Source organism: Arachis ipaensis, chromosome B5 (assembly GCF_059453495.1).
Source record: "Arachis ipaensis isolate K30076 ecotype BB chromosome B5, ASM5945349v1, whole genome shotgun sequence".
NCBI lineage: Eukaryota > Viridiplantae > Streptophyta > Magnoliopsida > Fabales > Fabaceae > Arachis > Arachis ipaensis.
In genome coordinates this window covers 74,093,100-74,117,430 of record NC_142440.1, presented here as the reverse complement: position 1 = coordinate 74,117,430, position 24,331 = coordinate 74,093,100, and the positions used below count along the sequence as shown (strand labels likewise).

The 24,331-nt window shown below is 36.4% G+C and overlaps 1 non-coding gene and 2 pseudogenes across 2 annotated transcripts; 2 read left to right on the top strand and 1 right to left on the bottom strand.

Annotated features, from left to right (window-relative positions):
* The first annotated feature begins 426 nt into the window (after nt 1-426).
* LOC148564640 (uncharacterized) lies at nt 427-3,416 on the top strand (annotated as a pseudogene).
* Nucleotides 3,417-9,731: 6,315 nt separating this feature from the next.
* Nucleotides 9,732-11,268, top strand: LOC107641855 (UDP-glycosyltransferase 708G1 pseudogene; annotated as a pseudogene). The gene has a single exon (XR_015883603.1). The product of XR_015883603.1 is annotated as a UDP-glycosyltransferase 708G1 pseudogene (transcript).
* An 11,774-nt stretch (nt 11,269-23,042) lies between these two features.
* Nucleotides 23,043-23,150, bottom strand: LOC148564639 (small nucleolar RNA R71). The gene has a single exon (XR_015884796.1). It is a non-coding gene; the product is annotated as a small nucleolar RNA R71 (small nucleolar RNA).
* Between the last annotated feature and the right edge of the window lie 1,181 nt (nt 23,151-24,331).

Here is a 24,331-nt window from a genome sequence, read left to right as displayed (position 1 = left end):
TCTTTTGGCTTCATTATAAAGATTTTGTGTATTAACTGAAGTGTCTATTATTAACTTATAGGAGCGAAGAATCATCACTGCGGAGAAGGAGAAGAAAAAGAAAAAAAACAAAAACAACACCAAAAAAGTAAGCACTTCTTTGCATAATATTCTGTGATAAAATTAATTTTTTATTTCTGATTGGTACTCTTTTTTTTCCACCCAGAACACAACCAAAAAAGAAAAAAGTTGTTGTGGAGGATTCACCTCCTAAAGAAGATCAATACTTTGACGGGTACAGTACCTCGTAAGCTATATTACCATCTATCATCGTAATTATTTTTGTTAACGTCTTCTTTTATGAATGTAGTGAGACATATGAAATATCAAGTGACGAACTAGATGAATGGCTAAGGGAAAATGTTGATAAATCTGCTGCAGAGGGGTATGTCTTGCTGGGCTGTGTATTTCAAATTTTCGTGTGTTTTGTTTGCTAATAATTGTTTCTTGTTTCGCAGGGAGAACCGAGCTGACCTGCGATCGACAGAAGGTCGCTATGTGTCGTCTGAAACGTAAGAAGCTTTCTTATTTAATAAAATCTTGTTATCATGATTTGGGTGTATTTTGTCGAACCATTTGGGTGTATTTTATGGATCAAGTTGGGTGTATGTTGTTTAATAAGTTGGGATATTAAGTTTGTTGTGTTGGGTGTATATTGTCCATTCGGTTGGTTGTATCTTGTGCATTCATTTGGGTGTATTTTATACCTGTATCTTATTTTGTCTGAATAACATGAGATCTGTTTTAGAATGCCGGCTGTGAACTTGGGAAGTGATGGTCCTTCCTCTCAAGGGCGCACAGAACAGAGTAGTGTAAACCAGCCGTCACAGAGCATGTAATTTCTCTTTCAAATAACCGTTACTTTTGTTCTTCTATTACCCTTCTACTTCTAATTCTGTATATATTTTTTTTAGAAAAAAAAGCCCTTTATTATTTTATTCAAGAAAAAAAAAGGCAGGAAAAAAAAGCAAAAACTGCAAGTATGTAAGTTCTCAAAAAAACAAAGCCTGTCTTCTTTTTGAATTGTTCGGGTGTATTTCTTGAATTTCTTTGGGTGTATTTTAGGTTGAGTCCGTCTGATTCGAATATGATGGTTGTGAGGGAACAGACACCGTCGGAAGCGCTTGCAATGTGAGTTTTCCAATAATATTTCAACCTTATAACCTTATTATTTTTAAAGGCGTTGTTAACCTTTCATTTTTCTTCTTGTTTAGAGTCCCGATTCAGGTTTTTGTGCCGGCATCCCAAACAACCACTGAGACAGATTTTGAACCAACACCTATGCTACAGATTGAAGGGACTACAGAAACGTAAGAAATAGTATTGAGTGTATATTTGTTTAGAGTTTGGGTGTATATTTGCTAACAGTTTGGGTGTATATTGTTCCTGATTAGTTTTTTTTACGCCGTGATTAATTTTTTGTAACTGTGCAGCACTCCTGAAACCCCCAAACAACTTCAAGAGACCACACCCACGCTTCCCCCAACTCCAACTAAAATGTAAGTTCATCAGACTAAAATCAATCTTTGCTTATCATCCGTATATTCTTATTCTTATTCTTATACATGATGACGCAGTCATCCAGATGCAGAAGACGCTGCTGCCCTGTTGATGATGGCACGGACAGCATCCTATGTTCCTAAAACAGATCCAGGGGTGCCATCATTCAGCCTTGGATTGACTGATTCAAGCCAGGAGGGGGCGTCAACGCAGGAGACAGAAAGGGCAAAATCTCCTGAATCTGCAAATTTGATAGAACAATTGGACGATTTGGTCCAAAAAATAGCAAGTAGTGCGGCGAAGGGGAAGAACAAAAGTCCACAAATTCAGAGGGAGACTGGGGGAGAAAGTTCTGCAAAGTTTCGAACTCTTGGGGGATTATATCAGATTACGGATGATATGAAACAAAAGTGCTACATCTGGGGGACGAGAGTGAAGGAAGATGCAGATGGCAATACTAACGAGTATGAGGAAATGTGCACTCTGATTGGCCAAGGAGAATACATTTTGATGAGAATGCACCTTGTATCCCTCCAGGCAAAAAGTGATATAGAATCTCAGGTAATATTAGAATAACATTAATGTTTTTACACCAAAGTCAATTGCAATGCTTATTAATGTAAAATTGATTTCGGCATATATTTCTAGATTGTATCTGCCATCTGCCTCATCCTCAACCAGAAAAATGAAAAGAGGTTTCAAGAACAAATATACTGTCTCCCCCCCCCGATATTGTGGTAAGTGTTACTTCTACGAACTTTGGGTGTATTTTCTGTATTGATTTGGCTGTATTTTTTACGTTCAATTGGGTGTAAGTTTAGTATTTCATTTCTTGTTTCGCAATTCTTGCAGTGCATGGCACTTTCGGATCACCCAAAGGGGGAATTCGTATCACCGAAAACGAAAAAGGAATTCAGGGTGGAAGCCTACCCGAGTTTCATTCCCTTTATAGATAGAAAAAAATTAACTTCGCATCCATATGTAAGTTTTCGTTTGCTAAATTTGTTAGTACGCTTATTTACTTATATGCCAAATAAAATAACACACTGTTGAAATGTGGCAATCCTTCAGATTTTTGCTCCTGTTTGCCACTCGGGGCATTGGTGGTTATGGCTAATAAATACAACAAAGCGGAAATGTCATATACTTGACCCGCTACACAAAAAAGCTCCAAGCGATGAGAGAAAGGACATTAATAAATTCACTGTAAGTTGCCTCTGTCTTCTTTACTTTAATATTTAGGTCTATTTCGTTAGTTGTGTTGGGTGTATATTGTCCATTCAGTTGGGTGTATCTTGTGCATTTATTCGGGTGTATTATTGATTTGTTTTGCTATTTAAGGGATATGTATTTTCAAGATTGATAACATATGCCGGCGGGGAACATCTGCAGAAAGGGGAGAACGAGAAGAAAATTAAATCATCATATGTTAAAATATCAGGCCAAAAGACAAGGTATAAATTTGTGAGTCTGAACATTAAACTTTCGTAAATGAGATTTGTAATTTATTTTCTTCGTTTTCAACTATGACTGCGCTATCTATGTTATGAAGTGGATGGAGTTAATTGAGCCGGAAAACATCAAAAAGGGGAAGTATGAATGGGATAATTGGCCACAGGTAATTGTCTTTAAAACTATATAACTCTGTATTACTTTACTGAATTAATATTGCTGTTTAAACAGAATATACTTTTTAATTGTAGGAGGAGGTGGACCACTATAGAGTGGAGTATGCTTCCCGGATACTATTCAGTGAGATGAATAAAGAAAGATATCGGGCAATTAGGGAGAGTAGTGCTATAAGGCTGTCGAAGCCATCCTCTGTATTATTGAGTCTGTTTTGTCAAATTAATTCTGCTGATATAGAAATTGCGTAATCCAACTGCTGGGTAGTTTGTAAATTGAACAAATGATGTAAATATTTGCCATTTATCAACAACTTCTATTCCATGTATATTTTTTCCCATAGTTAAACTATCTGTGCTGGTAAACTGTCTGTGATGTATTCAAAAGCTGTATTACAGGTGGTAAAATATGAAGGAAAAAATCAAGGCATATATAAACGCAAATTATAAACTGTTACACCCAACGCAGGTCTAATAATACACCCAACATTGCATAAAATATACACCCAAACTGTCTGTGCTGTATTCAAAATGTATGAATTACATGTACTAAAATATGAAGAAAAACATCAAATCAAATATACACCCATAACCTGCGAATTTTTAGAGCTTTTGTTCTATATGAATCTATATATGTGTCTATATGTAAATTGTCAATGAACAAAAATACACCCAAAAGAACGGTGCTTTTACACCCATATTCTATAAAACTATACACCCAAAGAGTTATCCCCTGCTGCTGGTACCGTGAACTGATAATTCATAACGTGTCCTTGATATTGGCTGGAATTTGAATGCGCCGCTGATGCAGCATCAAACAGGTTTATCTGAATATAACACTCACACATTAGCTAACCTATTAACGAGAAAAATAAACTCAATCGCCACAAATTTAAAGAACATTACTTTTACCTCGCTTAAAACTTTCGTCTTCTTCTTCTTTGTGCCATTTGCAATCTGTTTCTCCAGCTTTGAACCTAGCCTGTTTTTTGGACGTCCTCTTGTTCGAATCCTTGGCGGGCTTTGAAGCTCGTTAACGGTTCCAAGTTGGCATCTTCGTGGGATAAAGAAGATGTCCCCTTCCTTTTGGCTTTTAATGCTTCCATCTCGGCCATGACGTTATCGTACACACGGTGCAGAATTGCAGTCAGCTCCTCCGATTCGGAGGCAAATTCGCAAATATTTTGCAAACGAAAAACCAATTGGTCGAACCTCTTGCTTCTTGGCTCCATTAGTGGCTCGTCGTGGCTGCTCTTGATGTGTGTGTGTCGCCTCTTTACCTTCTTGCTCCATCGTTCCAGTATGTATCTAGGTGACACTTGGCTTGCTTGTTCGAAGCTTAACACGCTTAGTGCGTGACGGCACAGTATCCCTTTCGACTCGAATAATAAGCATTCGCATTTTACCTCGGCTGCAACTGAGTCGTAAGTAACCACGAACTTGTTGAATATTGAGCTGGAAACTTGTTCTCCGACTTCGTATACTGAATAGCCTAGAGCGGAATTCTTTAATCTGGTGATGCAATTCGCCTTTCCTCTGAATTGCGCTTGGACTTCCCTAAACTTTGCGTGAGTGTACGCATCTTGAAACTGAGCTTCAATGGAGGATTTGGTTGCACAAGGTATGACCGTATGAAAATCTGCAGCATCTGATTCTCTCTCTGCTTGCTCCCTGCTTCCGAGGCAATTATCGTATTGTTTGACGAACTGAATAAGCGAGCTGTTCTGGGTGATATACTTGTTAAAAAATGAATGCATGCTCTCGCTCCTTTGTGTGCTTCTCATCCCTGCCCAGAAGTGGTGATCCAGATAGATAGGAACCCATATGTGACGGTCTTCGTACAGATCTGCATAATACACCCAAACACAGACTGTAAATACACCCGAGGAAACATGCAATATACACCTCTGCTGCAGATTTTAAAAAGACATTACCTGAAAGCCACTTGTTGTCCGCAAGACCAAAATTCAGCAGAAAATCATTCCAATTCCTATCGAATGAGTCTTTGCTGTGAGAGTTCCAAACAACTTGGCTCATTTCTTGTTCGATATCGGCATGTCCCTTGTACCCGTTTAATTTGCTTGGACTCTTCTTCATGATGTGCCAAATACACCAACGGTGAATTGTCGTTGGCATACAGGCCTCTAAAGCCCTTTTCATTGATGCGCACTGATCGGTGAGAAACCCTTTCGGAGCGTTTCCTCCCATGCAACGAAGCCAGCATTGAAATAACCATTTGAATGATTCAATTTCTTCGTTCTTCATCAAAGAGCATCCGAGAAGTGTTGACTGACCGTGGTGATTCACCCCGACAAAAAAACCACAGACCAAATTATACCTGAAACAAATTACCATGGTCCAGAATGCAAAATCATTAGTTACACCTTAACAAATGCTTCGCATACACCCAATGAAACAGCCAATATACACCTCTGATGCGGATTCGTAAAAATAAAATAATTTAGCATCATAAACAGGGGCAGTTTGTTACCTGTTTGTATTGTAGGTGGTGTCGAATGAAATGACGTCTCCGAAATACTCAAAGGCGGCTCTGCTTCTTGCATCGGCCCAAAAAGCGAGCTTAATCGATTGATCCTCTTCGAGTTGGAGCTCAAAAAAGAAATTCGGATTCTTCTCTTTCATTCTTAACAAATATTTCCCGAATTCCTTTGCATCTTCTTGTTCGGAAACATTCCGCACTTCCCTCGTAATGTAATTCTTCACGTCCTTTTCGATAAAATTTAACTCGCGATGACCCCCGGCAGCCGCAACAAATGATTGGTATGTTTTGCTTGGTCTGATACCGGCCTCCTCGTTATTCTCTATTGTACGACGAATGGACATGCTTAGTTCCCTGTGCTGTTTGATCATCTCTGCTTTGCTTGGACAGCAGGGGTGTGAATGATTGAGCACAACCTTTGAAATAATCCAAGCACCGACATCCTTCAATGTGTGTATATAAATTCTTGCAGGACAGTTTAAACCGGCTGTAGGATTGGTCTTCTCGGTCGGAGATATTTTAGATTTCCATTTTCCCTCTCTGCTACATGTAATCAGTTGATTCTTAATCTCGTTTCCCTTCCTATTTGTGCACCGAACTCTTGTAGAGAAACCTGCAGCCTTGGCGTAGTTCCTGTAAAATTTTCCAGCATCTTCAAGGGTGGTAAAGGTCATTCCAACCTTCGGAACAAGCTCGTCATCAACAACCGAGAGAGGCTGAACAATACACCGTGTCAGAAACTATGAATACACCCATAGATATGATTCAAATACACCCAATCATGCCTAATATGATACAGCCGAACCGCAACAACTCAACTACACAATGACCTTTAAAGCCATAAACTGTAAATACACAGGCTGCAGAATACACCATGTCAAAAACTAAAAACACACCCAATCATGTCTGATATAATACACTTGAACAACAACAACTCAATTAAAATAACAAAACCAGTAGTGTAGATACACCCACACTTTTAGCAAAAATACCCCCAAAAAAAGACCTGATCTACACCCGAGCGTCTGCTATAAATTCCAGGTAATTAATCACAACTAATACATTGAATCGACAGATTCATGTTAACGTGTTAGTTTCACAGTCAATGTTCAGCAATTTTTCAACCACACAATGCTATACAAATTACTGAAAGAAAATTCATTATGTAAATCAAACCTCAGGAACTTCGTTAGATTCAAATTCATAATCCACTTTGCCTGGATTCAACTGAGAATCTGAGGTGGAATGATCCATTATCTTCAAAACGAGTTCAAACTTTGATTTCAGAAAACAACAAATCAAAATAGAAAACAAAGCTCGAGTTGCAGAGAGAGAAAAAAGTAACGTAAACGAAGAACATACCAGTGAGAAAGGGAGAGGAAAAGAACGATGGAGAAGAACGAGGGAAGACGCGCGAGAAGAAGAACAACCAAATCTCAAAATAACGAAAACGAAGAAGGAAACAAATATTTTAAATTTGGTAGTTAGATATACGCGGAATCTTATATAGCGCGTGTAATCAACGTATGTGGAACAGCGCGTATTTTCCTTTTATTGTTTAATGAGCTTGTAAAGCATACAAGCCCTATGCAGAGCTTTTCCGTATATATACATTAGTTAGCCGTAGTGTTAATTAATAAATAAATATTATTGTTGTTGAATATTATATAATTTTTAATTTTTGGTTATATAATTAATTAGTTATTTAAGTCATTAATTATTATTATAAAAATAATATTACTATATTAGTTATATTAGCCGTGCAGTGTATGTAAGAATAATTTATTAGTGTGAGTGTTAGGGACGGCGGTCCTCCGCACGGAACCTAAGGATTTCGTTCCCTGTTAGTACACTATCAAAGTGAAGAACCAAGTGATAGGTTCCATCCTTTTTTTTTCGGCCCAAACAAGGTCCATAATGAGAGCCTCCAACCAACGGAATGCGTAACCTTCAGAACCCGTTCAACTTCACCCCACCAAGCCATCGCACCTCACATCAGCTCCCACCACCTCCTCTGAGCCAGCTGCATGCAATATGAGACCAACACGTGTTATTACATGAAAAAAAATGAAAAAATCTGTATATCTGTACAACTTTGATCTGTACATTAGTGCGACCCATTTTGCAATTCTTTTCTTTCATTCATTCTTTTCTTTCTTTTCCTTTTTTAATTTTTATTTCTCCCGTTCTAGTTCCAGCATTCCAAAATAGTATACCATTTATTTAATTTCATGACTTTTGCGTTAAACTTCAACGTTAAGTGCGTATTATAATTATTGATTATATAATTGGTAAGTCACATGTTGAATTAGTTAATTAAGTTCATAATTAAATAATTATATAAATTTTTTTTTATTATTTTTATTTTTATAATAAATGTCTTTCTTTTTAAATTTATTTTATATTAAATTAACACTTTTTTTTAAATTTTAATAATTCACCAATTAATTTATAGACCCAACTAGAATTAATGGTCGGATTTAGTTTGATTGACCGAATCTAACTGGATTTAATAATTATATTTTTAATATGATAATATTAGAAAGATAATAAAATAATTAAAATTTATCTTATTTAATATTTATTAATTATTATAATAAAATAAATTTTAAATATTTTTTATTAATTTTTTTTGTTATCAAATATTTTTACTTTTAATAATAGTCAGTTGTTATAGTTTAAATTTAATTAATTTTTGACGGATTATTAATTAAGCTCTATTATCTACCTAAGTACCTAACGTTATTGATTATAATTTATATAATCAGTGAGAAGGTCACCGACTAACAGTCATAGGGTCACGTGCGTTCACCAAACTTCTTTGAATCAGGGTTTGGAGAAAAGTATCATGTGCCTGTGTGTGTGTCTTCACATGTATATGGAGTAAACCAGTTCAATTTTTGGAACCACCTGTCTTTGAGTTCTAATAAACCATCGGAGAAATACTACACATTAGAATTTACTATTTTTTATTATTATTTTTAGTTATTAATCTAACTTTTTAATATAATAATCTAATAATATAATTTAATTCATATTTTAAAATATTAATGGTTAATTAACGACCAAAATTAATAAATTTTGATAACTTTTTAATATTTCTCAAACTAATAATTAAAGTGTAAACTCTAAACTCTAGATATGCTATGTTAATTTTTTTAATTTCTTTCTTTTCAATTTAGGATAAATTACTAAAATTATTTTCAAATTTTAGGATTTAGATTTTTTAAATTTTAAATTTTACTTTAGAGGATAAAGTGTGATCTCTGATCATTTATTTCATAAGTGGAACTAAGAAAAAATATGAGAAGGAGACTATTCAAGATTGAGAGATCACACTTTACTCTCTCAAGTGAAAATTCAAATTTAAATGATCCAAATTCTAAATTTTAAATACATATACACTAATAAAAATATCTTCTACCTTTATTAACGATCTAACATTAAATATATGTTTTCAAAAATATTTTAGATATTGAATTTCGATGTAATTATTCGTAATTTATTTTTGTTAATAGCCAAAAAAATAAAAAATTCTAGAGATAGAATATTCATTTGGTTTTTTTTATGTACGTTTTAAATTGTTATTTAAACATTTTACAAAATTTTGGATGAAATACATAAATAATTTATCAAATACAAAAATTATTCACCACATTAAAAAAAGATTTTTTTATTTTTATCACATTTTATAAAATTTTAAAGATATTTTTGTATTCATAAAAATAAGAGAGTATTGTTGTCGATATTTTCAAACATTTTCAATACAAGTCCTATGTTATATAATTAACCAAAAGGCTGGATTTTCATAGAGCAAACAAATAGATGTCAACTCCTGTTCTATGTTATATAATTGCTCCTATTTTAATTATTTTAGAAAAGTATTCCTCTAAAATATAGTAAGAATCCCATTGTATACAAATTCAATATTTCAGATATAGATAATATTTTTTTACATAACACATGAATGAGTTGTTTTTGTTTAACGTATAATTTAATCGGTTAAAATAATTCTGGTAAACAACAAATATAAATTGTTAATGAGCTATATATAGCTCAAATAGAAAAATGATATATCAGATTCAACGCAAAACATTTCTCTGCAACATTTTCCCTCTACATCCGATCCAACAAAAGTTCAAAACAAGGAAAGACCTTAGTAGCCATGTCGTCTTCTTCTTGTGTTGTTCATGTGGCTCTCTTGCCAAGCGCAGGCATGGGGCATCTAACCCCGTTTCTAAGGCTTGCAGCAATGCTCTGCCACCACCACTGCCACGTCACACTCATAACCCCAAAACCAACCGTTTCTAACGCTGAATCAATGCTTCTCTCAAAGTTCTTCTCTGCTTTTCCACAGGTCAACCAACTCAACCTTCACCTTCTCCCTTCTTCTTCTGGCACTGCAAATGCAGACCCTTTCTTCCTCCAATTCGACGCCATTCGCCGCTCCTGCCACCTTCTCCATCCTCTCTTGTCCTCCCTCTCTCCACCTTTGGCGTCATTTGTCTATGACATGACACTGATCTCACCTGTTCTCCCAGTTGCAACCGCCATTGGTGTTCCTCACTATATCTTGTTCACTTCCTCTGCTTCCATGTTCTGTTTCTTCTCCTGCTTCCCCAATGCAGCTGAATCCATATGTGACAGCGATGGTTTTGATATTCCAGGTTTTTCATATGTGTCCAAATCATGGATCCCTCCGCAGCTTCTTGACATAAACGCCATCTTCCGCAAGCTTTTCTTGGAAGACAGTCCTAAGGTCACAAAACTAGACGGTGTCTTCCTCAACACGTTTGAAGAGGTGGAGTCGAAGACTCTTAAGGCTCTTAACGCTGGGGAATTGGTGAAAGACTTGCCACCGGTTCATGCTCTTGGACCCTTTGTTCCCTGCTATGAGTTTGAGGGATTATGCGAAACGGGAGAGCCATTGAAGTGGCTTGATGAACAGCCTGATGGTTCTGTTCTATATGTTTGCTTTGGAAGCAGAACAGCTTTAGAAAGTAACCAAATTAGAGAGATCGGAGATGGGTTATTGAGAAGTGGATTCAGGTTTCTGTGGGTTATGAAGGGTAACAAGGTTGATACGGAAGATGAAGAGAAAAGGTTAGAAGGAGTATTAGGAATTGAGCTTGTGGAAAAGATAATAAAGGAGAATAAGGGGATGGTAGTTAAAGAATGGGTTGACCAAAGACAGATTCTTGATCATAGTGCTGTTGGAGGGTTCTTTAGTCATTGTGGTTGGAACTCAGTTATGGAAGCAGCATTTTATGGTGTTCCCATATTGGGGTGGCCTTTGGCAGGAGATCAGAAGATAAATGCAGAGTTTGTGGTGTCAAATGGAGGGTTTGGTACTTGGAAGAAGGATTGGGGTTGGGAAGGGGAAAGGTTGGTGAGAGGGGAGGAAATTGGAGACGCCATTAAAGAGTTGATGAGCAATGAGTCTTTCTTTGCCAAAGCTGAGCAGGTGAAAATGGTTGCAAGGAAGGCCATAAGTATTGGTGGAAGTTCTGAGATTAATCTTCATAAACTCATTGAGGAGTGGAAGAAGAGTCAATGATACCCAGTGTTAGAACTTACGAATATAAATTAAAGAGGAGAAACTCTTTGGGCTAGCATTTTTTATTTAGTATTTTTAGTCATTATTTGATCAATAAAAATATTAAATTATTTTAATAAATAAATTTTATTAATTTATATATGCAAACTCTAAAAAATATAGATATAAACTGTATTGATTTATGTATTGATTTATGTGTGTAAAATTATGATAAACATAAATGTAAACTATATATTTTTTATATGTAAAATTTCTGTAAATATAAGTACAAATTATCGTTGATAAAAAATAATAATATTTACTGATCATGTAGTATTATCCATTAAAAAGTACCGATTTTTAGATAACAAATATTAGCCAACTTTAGTTAAGGACGCATAATTTAAAATTTAGAATTAAGAGCCTATGATTTAAGATTTAAAATTTAAAATAAATAAGTAATTTTAAAAAGTTGATTGATATTAATATAAAAATAAATTAGTTTCCTAATATTACCTATTAGGAATAAATTTGGTATTTAAATACTGATATTGTGTTAGAATATACATTGCACAAAAAAAATACTTATTGCACAAAAAATACAATATATTCATAATGAAAAATTAATGTAATATCAAACTAAATAAATATTTATCGATACAAGATATAACTAGATATTATATTATCAAACTAAATATAAAATCAATACTATGGCCATTATGAAAAAACTATTCTTATTGTTGTTTTTTTGTTTCTTTCTCTCAATTTAGTTTTTTTTTTTCGTGCTAATTTGGCTTGTGAATTTTTTAACTATTTTTTTATTTGGATACTTTTATAGAAAGCAAAATTATAAAAAATTAAAAATATTCTCTAAATTATAATAATTCACATAATATAAAAATAACTATTTTAAATGGAGACCTTAAGTTAAGATTTATCCAAAGAGCATATTGATCTGATTTTAATAATAATAAATAATAAACTACTAGTAATATACAACAACAACAATAACAACAAGAAAGTCTTGTCCCACTAGGTGGGGTCGGCTACATGAATCAAACGACGTTATTGAGTTCTGTCATGTATCATTCCTACAGAGAGACCATTTACATGTAAATCTCATTTGACCACCTCATAAATGGTCTTCTTAGGTCTTCCTTTGCCTTTCACCCCTTATCCATCTTCCATTTCATCCACCCTCCTGACTGGGTGTTCTGTCGGTCTTCTTCTCACATGTCCACCTGAGACGCGATTCTATCATCTTTTCCACAATTGGTGCTACTCCAACTCTCTCCCTTATATCTTCGTTCCTTATTTTATCCAATCGCGTATGACCACTCATCCATCTCAACATCTTCATCTCTGCCACACTTAGCTTATGTTCATGCTCCCCTTTGGCCGCTCAACACTCCCTACCATAAAGCATAGCTGGTCTTATAGCAGTGCAATAGAATTTACCTTTAAGTTTTAAAGGCACTTTTTTTGTCACATATAAAACCAGATGCACTCCGCTATTTTGACCAACCTGCTTGGATCCTATGATTTACATCCTGTTCAATCTCTCCATTATCCTATATAATGCACCCAAAATACTTAAAACTTTTAACTTTTCTCAAATCGAACTTACATTCCATATATTCCGTCTTGCTACGACTTATGCGCAGACCATACACTTCGAGTTTCTCTCTGTAAGTCCAACTTCTTATTTAGGTATTCCTTTGACTCTCTCATAAGGACGATATCATTGACAAAAAGCATGCACTATGGCATAGGATCTTGGATGTGTTCTGTGACTTCCAAGACTAATGCGAAAAGGTATGGACTTAAGGATGATTCCTGGTGTAATCTTATACCAATGGAGAATTCTTCTGTCACACCACCTTGAGTCTTTACACTAGTTGTGGCCCCATCATACATGTCTTTAATTGCACGAATATATGCGATCCTTACTCTCTTCTTTTCTAAAACCTTCCATGAGACATCCCTTGGCACCCTATCGTACGCTTTTTCCAAATCAATAAACACCATATGTAGATCCCTGTTATTGCTACGATACCTCTCCATCATCCTTCTTAATAGGTATATCGCTTCGGTGGTGGATCTGCTTGGCATACATCCAAATTAGTTCTCTATTACATGTGTCTCTTTTCTCAACCTCCGTTCTATCACCCTTTCCCATAACTTCATGGTATGGCTCATAAGCTTGATCCCTCTATAGTTTTCGCAAGTTTGTATATCCCCCTTACTCTTGTAGATAGGTACCAAGGTGCTCTTTCTCCACTCATCGGACATCTTCTTTGACCTTAAAATCTCATTAAAAAGCTTGGTTAACCAGTTGATGCCTTTCCCTCCAAGGCCCTTCCAAACCTCAATCGAAATATTATCAGGTCCTACTACCCTGCCATTTTTTATCTGCTTTAGAGCCTCTTTTACTTCGAAGTCTTGAATCCTTCGATAGTAGTCAAAGTTTTGATCTTCTTCCCTTGTGCATAACCGACAAAGTCTCAGAAGAGTCTTATGTCCTTCATTAAATAACTCGTAGAAGTAGCTCTTTCACCTTTTATTAATCTTCTCCTCTTGAGCCAACACCTCTCCATCCTTATCCTTTATGCACTTAACCTGATTTAGATCTCTTGTTCTTCTTTCATGGCTCTTTGCGATTCTATATATACCTTTTTCTTCTTCTTTCGTGCCCAAAGATTGGTAGAGACATTTATATGCTCTTGTTCTTGCTTCACTTACAGTCACTTTTGTCTCTTTCTTAGCCGCCTTATATTTTTTCCAATTATCTGCATTGCGGCATAAAGATCACTCTTTAAAGTACTTCCTTTTTATCTTTATCTTTTTTTGTACACTTGCATTCCACCACCAGGACTCCTTGTCTCTTGGTCCTATCCCTTTAGATTCACCAAAACTTTCTTTTGATGTTCTTCTAATAACTCCTTCCATCTCCCTCCACATCTCTTCCGCGCTTCCATTTCCATCCTACTTTGCCTCTTCACCTACCCGTCTTAGGAAGTTTCTTTGTTCCTCACCTTTCATCCGCCACCACCTCGTCCTTGGGTTCTTCATATGATGTCTTTTTGTCAACTTTTGCTCAACACAAAAATCCATGACGAGCATCCTATGTTGTGTTGTTAAACTTTCTCCTGGGATAATTTTACAATTAATACAAAATTTCCGGTCAACTCTCCTCAACAAGAAGAAGTCGATTTGAGAGCTTGTCATGCCACTCTTATAGGTTAGAAGATGTTCATCTCTCTTTTTAAAACATATATTTATGATGAGAAGGTCAAAGGTTGAGAAAAAGTCCAAAATAGTTTTACCCTCGGCATTGATCACCCCGAAACCATGGCCTCCGTGAATACTTCCATACCCAATCACTTCTCTTTTAACATGACCATTTAAATCTCCTCCTAAGAAAATCTTATCTCCCGAAGGTATGTCTTGGACCAAACTCTCTAGATCCTCCCAAAACCTTATCTTGTATTGTTCGTCCGAACCCACTTGCGGTGCATAGGCGCTAATCACATGAAAAGCACCTCCTTCCACCACAAGTTTGATAGAGATGATCTGATCTCCCACCCTCTTGACATCCACTACGTCCTTCTTCCATTGCTTATCTACAATAATTCCAACCCCATTCCTATTCTTCACCTTTCCTGTATACCAAAGTTTGAATCCAGAAGTATCCAACTCTCTAGCCTTCGCACCAACCCATTTTGTTTTTTGTAGGCACATAATGTTAATCTTCCTCCTTGTCATGGTGTCCACTACCTCCATGGATTTTTATATTAGAGTGCCTATATTTCATGTCCCAAATCTCAACCTTCTGTCGCTTTGACCTTTACCTTTTACTTTGTGAACTAGCTTATTTACTCTTGTTCGTTCATGAAAATGCGAGAACCCTTACTCATTTAACACTACATCCGGGCACCGATGCAACGGATCTTGCTCATTTGACATTGTACTCGAGCCATACAGCACATTGCTTCCGGGCAACGACCTAGCTTTAGCACAATAACGTCTTTGATTCATGTCATGAAGATTCGACTAAGTTTTTATGTTGGTTGTCGAGGACTTAACACAACCCTCCTCCTTTATCCGGGCTTAGGACCGGCTATTGATGACTGGATTTTAAGTTCACTATAATGAATATAATGAATCCGTCCTTGGCAAGTATACCAAATTGCCATCAAGTAATAACTCACAATAGAGTGAGGTCGAATCCTACAGAGATTGATTGATTGAGAAAATTTAGTTAATGGGTGATTTAGTCAAGCTAATCAAGAAGAATTGTTGGGTGCAGAATTCTAAATGACAGAATTGTAAATGACTTAAAGATAAAGAAAAGCAATAAAGTGCAGAATTATAAAGAGCATGAAAGTAAATTGTTGAAACATAAATGACTGAATTGTAAATAGGGAATGGGTTGATAGCAGAAATTAAAGAAAGCTATAAAGAATAAGAAAGATGAGAATATGGGAAATTCATTGGCATTAGGAGATGTTGCTCTCTTTGGATCAAATCTAGATCATCTCATCTTTAATCATGCAACTCATTGACCTCTTGGCAATCATGATTGAGTGAACCCCAATTCCTTGGTGATTCAATCTCTCAAATCTTGATAATCAGCCAATTCCATGGTCTAATTGCTCATGAAGAGAGATAAGCTTGGTCCCTGATTATAGCACACATCCTCATAGATCCAAATAGTGTGTGGATTTCATGTCACCATATCCAATCCCAAAACCCAGATCTACTCAAGTGTGAGAAGGAATTTCAAGCATGGTTCCATGTTTCCTTTTCCAAGGTTTCCATGAAACCCAACTTGTATTCAACCTCTTTTCTAAGATGATTGAACACTAGACTTGAGAAACGAAATTCCTTCTAGCAAATCAAAAAGAAGATGAAGAGAAGAAGAAATTCACTATCATTAATCCATCAAGTACAACAGAGCTCCTTCTCCCAATGGGAGGGAGTTTAGCTACTCATAGCTTAGAGAAAAGTACAAGAGATGGAAGAAGATAAAGTGAAGTAAAACTAAACTAATTCTTTCTACTAGCCAACCCTACCAACCAACTAACCAACCCCCTTTTCAGTACTCTCAAGGGGTATTTATACTACTCCTATAAAAATTACAAAAAAGAAAAGAAAATTACAATTAAAATTTAAAGGAAAAACTAATTAAAGTGAGACATGTTCCTGGCGTGTGATCGGCGTGTGTTCGGCATGCCACGCCCAGCTCCTCAGCTTGGCTTGGCATGCCATGCCTGGCTTCCAAGTGGCACGCCCAAGTGGTGTCTTCCTTCATCCTCTCTGGTCAATATATCTAGCGTGCCACGCCCAGTAGTGGTGTGCCACGCCCTTGTTGAACTCTTCATCTTTCTTCTCTGACCAAATGAACTGGCATGCCACGCCCAGATCTGGCGTGCCACACCTTCAATAAGGCCTTCAATCTCTCATATGGAAGGTAGAACTGGCGTGCCACGCCCAAGTCTGGCATACCACGCCTTTAATAAAGCATGAGTATTCCCCTCTGGCCCAGTAAACTGGCGTGCCATGCCCAGAATTCAAGTGGCACGCCCATGGTGCGAGCAAGGTTGGCATGCCACGCCCTAAGCATCAAGTGGCACGCCCAATGTTATTTTTCCTTGGCGTGCCACGCCTAAAGTCCCAAGTAGCATGCCCATTGATCTTCTTCACTAGAGGCTTGTGCTAGCGTGCTACGTCTTCGATCTGGCATGCCACGCCCTTGTTTGGAGCTTCACTTTCCCTCTCTGGTCAAATGAACTGGCGTTCCATGCCCAGGTCTACCGTGGCACACCCATAGTGGTGTTGAGGACTCATGAGCTTGGTGTACCACGCTTCTAGTGCCAAGTGGCACGCCCATTGTATCTTTGACTTGGCGTGCCACGCCTCAATTCTCAAGTGGCACGCCCATTGATTCTTTGACTTGGCGTGCCACTCCTCAAGTCTTAGGTGGCACGCCCATCTTGATGCTTCCTCCATTCTCCTCTGCTTTGTTGTACTGGTGTGCCACGCCTTCGACCTGGCGTGCCACCCCCTTGCAAGTCTTCAAGGATCCTTCTCTGAAATTTGTAGTTGGCGTGCCACGTCTGGCTTTGGCGTGCCATGCCCATTGTAAAGCTTGGAGTCCCTTCTCTGGAATTGATAGCTGGCGTGCCATGCCCATTGTGAGCTTCATGGACTCTCTTCTGGAATTGATAGTTGGCGTGCCAAGCCTGACCTTGGCGTGCCATGCCCATAGTAATTCATCATGGGTTCTCCTCTAGAATTGATAACTGGCGTGCCACGCCCATTCAAGTTGTTGGCGTTTGCACCAAGTGGCACGCCTAGTACACACGCCTAGCTTATTTTTCTTGCTTTCTTCCTCTTTTGTTGCTATTTTCACCTGAAATCCAAACAAGATCCTTTTCAAAGTAATGTACCATAAAATTTATCAATTAGTTCAAATAATTGCATCAATTGAATGAGAAACTACTAAGTCTATGATCCTTTTGGTTAAACGAAAGAGGTAGATGATGCAAGTCATCAGCTATGTACCGCAAGTGTAACATAGGCGGAGTTAAACTACTAGTAATATATATTAAAAAAATAAACTACTATAATAATATCTGAAAGTTTATACTACTGACAAAAATAATTCTTAAAGATACAAACAACAAATAAACTCTTGAATGATTTAAAAATATGACAAAAATATCTAATAAATATTATATTTTTATAAGAAGTATAAACAACTTTTGTATTTATCAAATGACTTATCTGTTTGATCCAAATTTTTGTGGTGACATTTGATTAATCATTAAGAGGATTGTAACCACTTAACATTTAGCACGTCATGACCAATGCTAACAGCAAGGTGTTACTCATAGGTCAATCTATTAAACTCTATATTTTTTGCTTAATTTATATGTTATTGAACCTGTTGCACTAATCTATGTACATGAAGGTTATTGAAAAGCAGTATTAGTTAAGTTTCACAGGTATATAAAAGCAGGTTTAGTATTAGAGCATATTCAATAATAATCATATATAGAAAGTAAGAACAGATATTTCATATACACTCTAGTCTTCACATCTTCACATGGTATCGGATGTTATCCAAAATACTCAATGCACTTCATAGCTTATGTTGTAGAGGAATGTAGCCTTAGTGTTCAGCGAATGTCACTATCGGCTTCATTTGTAGGAATAGTGAAGAGAAGGGGGAGAGAACATATAGTTCTAGTAGGGTACTAACAAAAAAGGATTGGACAATTGGTATGATTATCAATGCTAGGGTAAAGCTCTAACGTCTTAGACAGTCGTATGTTTTTTAATGCTTTAACCCTAGACTTATCTTTTCATATCCCTTTTAGCGTAGTATAAGCTTAGTCATTTCTAGTTATATAGATAATGTTATATTATAGCAATAAGATAGATTTCACAAGCAACAAAGACAGTAACAAAATACAAACACAAAGAATATGCACAGAGTGCAACCACAAAGAATATGCACAGAACACACCCATAAAGAAACTGAGACAAATAATATGATGCATGTTGTAACATCCTACTATCTTTATTCTTATACTCGAGTCTTAAGTCAATGATATTAAGGTGGTACAACTTAAGGTGGAGTTATAATACATGTATATTTAGAAGGAATTAATAAATGAGAAGTCTAAAAAGAGTAAAAGAAAATCGCGAGCATACACACACGTATTGAAAAATGTAACGCATTCGGATAATCAGGGTAAATTAAAAAAAATTAAAGGAATAATAGAGTAAAGACAGAATATATATGTATGTATGTATGTATGTATGTATGTATGTATGTATGTATGTATGTATGTATGTATAATAGCCACTAGTCACGACCTGCGAAGTTTAGGTCGGCTAGTGTTACAGCAATAAAAATATTTATATTAACATCATTAAAGTTTTCCAAAATAAAAAGGGATAGGAATCTAAACAAAATACAAAGCAGAATTCAAAATAACTTTGCCGTCTTCCAGACAAACTCTAGCTCACTGCAGAGCCCCAATATCTGCATCTAAAAAATAAAACATATATACGGAATGAGAATCCCAACCCATGGATTCTCAGTATGGTAAAAATACCAAATAGATACAATATAAGGCAACAAGAAACTCACTAAGCAATCTTAAACTCCATACATCATTATTTCCATCCTAGGTTCTCACTAATCCGTAATCAGGCAACTACCATAAGGAATTCTAATCTAATTCATCTGTCTCCAAGTTCTACAATCCTCTAAATTCCAAGTAGAATAGCCCTCAGTGTCAACCGACACTAGCATGAGGGACCTCTCAGATATATAAACACAAGCAAGGCAATCAAGTAATTCACAGATAATTTCAAGTAAAGCAATTAGCAGGTCATTTAATGGGTGTAAATAAACAAGCCTTAACAAGTAACAAATACAAATGATGTATGCCTGTCCTATGGCCAATGATATCATCTATCGGTTATACAGCCAAACTTGACATATTCGGTAGCTAACCCTGGACAGTCCCTAAGTGCGTGCATCTCTCAAGAGTGATTCACATCTCTTGAAGGATAAAATCTAAAAAGGTCTAAGTGTCCGACCATATCTTGGGACGGAGGGTAAACATCTGGGAGCAAGTAGAATCACTCCACTGTATTGCAATCATATTCGGGAGCAAGTATAATCACTCTACTACGGCAAGTATAATCACTCCACTGCACTTCCCAAGCAGGTATATCTCAAATCAGAGTTAATTTCATTATTGACTTCCTTCTCAATTCTATTTCACTCCATTCATAATCATAATCATCCTCAGTTATCACCATAACTTATTTTCCTTATTGTCCCCATCATATCTTGATCATACTCAATCATCATTCTCTCTAAATCTCATAATCATCATCATACCTCAATCAAAAATCGATTATTATTCATCATCATCCCTTATCATTATTTTCATCCTCGTCATACTTCACTTCACATTTAGCTCATCTTTCTTCAGTTCACTTTCTCGACTCATTCAATCTCATTCCTAGCTCCTCTACCCTCTATTTCACTAGCTCTAGTATAACAGTATTTACAAAGGTTTAGAAGGCTCAAAAGAGGTTAAAAACACAAAAATACATTTTCTAGAAAACTGGGTGGTTGTGCATATGTACACCTCATGCATATGCACGAGTCCACTTTTGCGCATACACATGTACTCGCATGGTATTCGCACAAAATATTTTAAATTTCGGAATGTCCCATGCATACACATGACCTTAAAATTCTGCAACTTCTGCAGAATTCAATTTTAAAACCATATTTTCAAATGTTCATAACTTTTTCTACAAATTATTTTTCAAACATCCTCGAACCATTGGAAATACTATTGAATAAATTTTCATAAAAATCCAATTGCGTTGAATTTTCAACTCCGAAGACCGAATTACGGGCCGACGAAGTTGGCTAAAAATTTGTTTTTGCCAAAATTTAGGCTTTTTCCAAATTTACACTTTTTCCACAACTAAATCATTTGAACTCAAACCAACACATCCAAAATATTTTGAAAGACATATCTTACACAAAGGCAAACGTCTATCACACTGATGAGCGGATAATTTATACGCTTTTTGGCATTGTTTTTAGTATGTTTTTAGTAGAATCTAGTTACTTTTAGGGATGTTTTTATTAGTTTTTATGTTAAATTCACATTTCTGGACTTTACTATGAGTTTGTGTGTTTTTTTGTGATTTCAGGTATTTTCTGGCTGAAATTGAGGGACTTGAGCAAAAATCAGATTCAGAGGTTGAAGAAGGACTGCTGATGCTGTTGGATTCTGACCTCTCTGCACTCAAAGTGGATTTTCTAGAGCTACAGAACTCAAAATGGCGCGCTTCTAATTGCGTTGGAAAGTAGACATTCAGGGCTTTCCAGAAATGTATAATAGTCCATACTTTGGCCGAATTTAGATGACGTAAAAGGGCATTGAACGCCAGTTCTACGCTGCTGTCTGGAGTTAAACGCCAGAAACAAGTCACAAACCAGAGTTGAACGCCAGAAATACGTTACAACCTGGCGTTCAACTCCAGAAAGAGCCTCTGCACGTGTAACATTCAAGCTCAGCCCAAGCACACACGAAGTGGGCCCCGGAAGTGGATTTATGCATCAATTACTTACTTCTGTAAACCCTAGTAGCTAGTTTATTATAAATAGGACTTTTTACTATTGTATTAGAGATCTTGGGAACATCTTGGAACATCTTTGGACGCCTAGTTCTTAGATCAGAGGGGCTGGCCATTCGGCCATGCCTGGACCTTCCACTTATGTATTTTCAACGGTAGAGTTTCTACACTCCATAGATTAAGGTGTGGAGCTCTGCTGTTCCTCAAGAATTAATGCAAAGTACTACTATTTTTCTATTCAATTCAACTTATTCCGCTTCTAAGATATTCATTCGCACTTCAACCTGAATGTGATGAACGTGACAATCATCATCATTCCCTATGAACGCGTGCCTGACAACCACTTCCGTTCTACCTTAGTTATTTTAAAAATATTTTTCTTATCTTTATCACATAATTTTCGAAAATAACATCATCAATTAATGTTTTGATTCAAAAATTTCAAGTTTGTTACTTGCTTGTTAAGAAAGATTCAAACTTTAAGTTCTAGAATCATATCTCATGATTTCTTGTGAATCAAGTCATTAATTGTGATTTTAAAAATCAAACCTTTTTCAAAACTAATTTCAATCATATCTTTTCAAAAATATTTTCTTATCATATCTTTTTCAAAAAAAAAAAAAACTTGATTTTAAAATATCTTTTCTAACTTCTTATCTTCTTATCTTTTCAAAATTGATTTTAAAATTTGTTTCAACTAATTAACTAACTTTTTGTTTGTTTCTTATCTTTTTCAAAACTACCTAACTAACTCTCTCTCTCTCTAATTTTCAAAAATATCTTCCCTCTTTTTCAAAATTTCTTTTTTATTAACTAATTATTTTAATTGTTGATTTTAATTTTCAAAAAATTACTAACCTTTTTCAAAAACTATTTTCGAAAATCACTAACTCTTTTTCAAAAATAATTTTCGAAAATCCTTCTCCCTCATCTCCTTCTAATTATTTATTCATCTACTAACACTTCTCTTCATCTCACATCACTGCTCCTATCCTTATCCTTGTGTTTGGATTCTTCATTCTTCTTCACCCCTATTCTTTTCTTCTTCTACTAACAATAAAGAACATCTTTACTGTGACATAGAGGATTCCTCTTCTTTTCTTGTTCTCTTCTCTTTCTTATGAGCAGGAACAAGGAAAAAGGAATTCTTGTTGAAGCTGATCCAGAACCTGAAAGGACTCTGAAGAGGAAACTAAGAGAAGCTAAATTACAACATTCCAGAGACAACCTTATTGAAAATTTCGAACAAGTAAAGGAGATGGCAGCCGAACCCAACAAGAATAATGCAAGGAGAATGCTTGGTGACTTTACTGCACCTAATTCCAATTTACATGGAAGAAGCATCTCCATTCCTGCCATTGGAGCAAACAACTTTGAGCTGAAACCTCAGCTAGTTTCTCTGATGCAGCAGAACTGCAAGTTTCATGGACTTCCATCTGGAGATCCTTTTCAGTTCTTAACTGAATTCTTGCAGATATGTAATACTGTTAAGACTAATGGAGTAGATCCTGAAGTCTACAGGCTCATGCTTTTCCCTTTTGCTGTAAGAGACAGAGCTAGAGTGTGGTTGGACTCTCAACCCAGAGATAGCCTGAACTCTTGGGACAAGCTGGTCACGGCTTTCTTAGCCAAGTTCTTTCCTCCTCAAAAGCTGAGCAAGCTTAGAGTGGATGTTCAAACCTTCAGACAGAAAGAAGGTGAATCCCTCTATGAAGCTTGGGAAAGATACAAGCAACTGACCAAAAAGTGTCCTTCTGACATGCTTTCAGAATGGACCATCCTGGATATATTCTATGATGGTCTATCTAAATTGGCTAAGATGTCATTGGATACTTCTGCAGGTGGATCCATTCACCTAAAGAAAATGCCTGCAGAAGCTCAAGAACTCATTGACATGGTTGCTAATAACTAGTTCATGTACACTTCTGAAAGGAATCCTGTGAATAATGGGACGCCTATGAAGAAAGGAGTTCTTGAAATTGATACTCTGAATGCCATATTGGCTCAGAACAAAATATTTACTCAGTAAGTCAATATGATTTCTCAGAGTCTGAATGGAATGCAAGCTGCATCCAACAATACTCAAGAGGCATCTTCTGAAGAAGAAGCTTATGATCCTGAAAACCCTGCAATAGCAGAGGTAAATTATATGGGTGAACCTTATGGAAACACCTATAACCCATCATGGAGAAATCATCCAAATTTCTCATGGAAGGATCAAAAGCCTCAACAAGGCTCTAATAATGGTGGAAGAAATAGGTTTAACAATAGTAAACCTTTTCCATCATCCACTCAGCAACAGACAGAGAACTCTGAACAAAATACCTCTAATTTAGCAAACTTAGTCTCTGATCTATCTAAGGCCACTGTGAGTTTCATGAATGAAACAAGGTCATCCATTAGAAATTTGGAGGCACAAGTGGGCCAGCTGAGTAAAAGGATCACTGAAATTCCTCCTAGTACTCTCCCAAGCAATACAGAAGAAAATCCAAAAGGAGAGTGCAAGGCCATTGAATTAATCACCATGGCCGAACCTGTGAAGGAAGGAGAGGACGTGAATCCCAAGGAGGAAGACCTCCTAGGACGTCCAATGATCAATAAGGAGCTTCCCTTTGAGGAACCAAAGGAATCTGAGACTCATCTAGAGACCATAGAGATTCCATTGAACCTCCTTATGCCCTTCATGAGCTCTGACGAGCATTCATCTTCTGAAGAGAATGAGGATGTTACTGAAGAGCAAGTTACCAAGTACCTTGGTGCAATCATGAAGCTGAATGCCAAATTATTTGGTATTGAGACTTGGGAAGATGAACCTCCCTTGTTCACCAATGAACTAAGTGATCTGGATCAACTGACATTGCCTCAGAAGACACAGGATCCTGGAAAGTTCATAATACCTTGTACCATAGGCAACATGATCTTTGAAAAGGCTCTGTGTGACCTTGG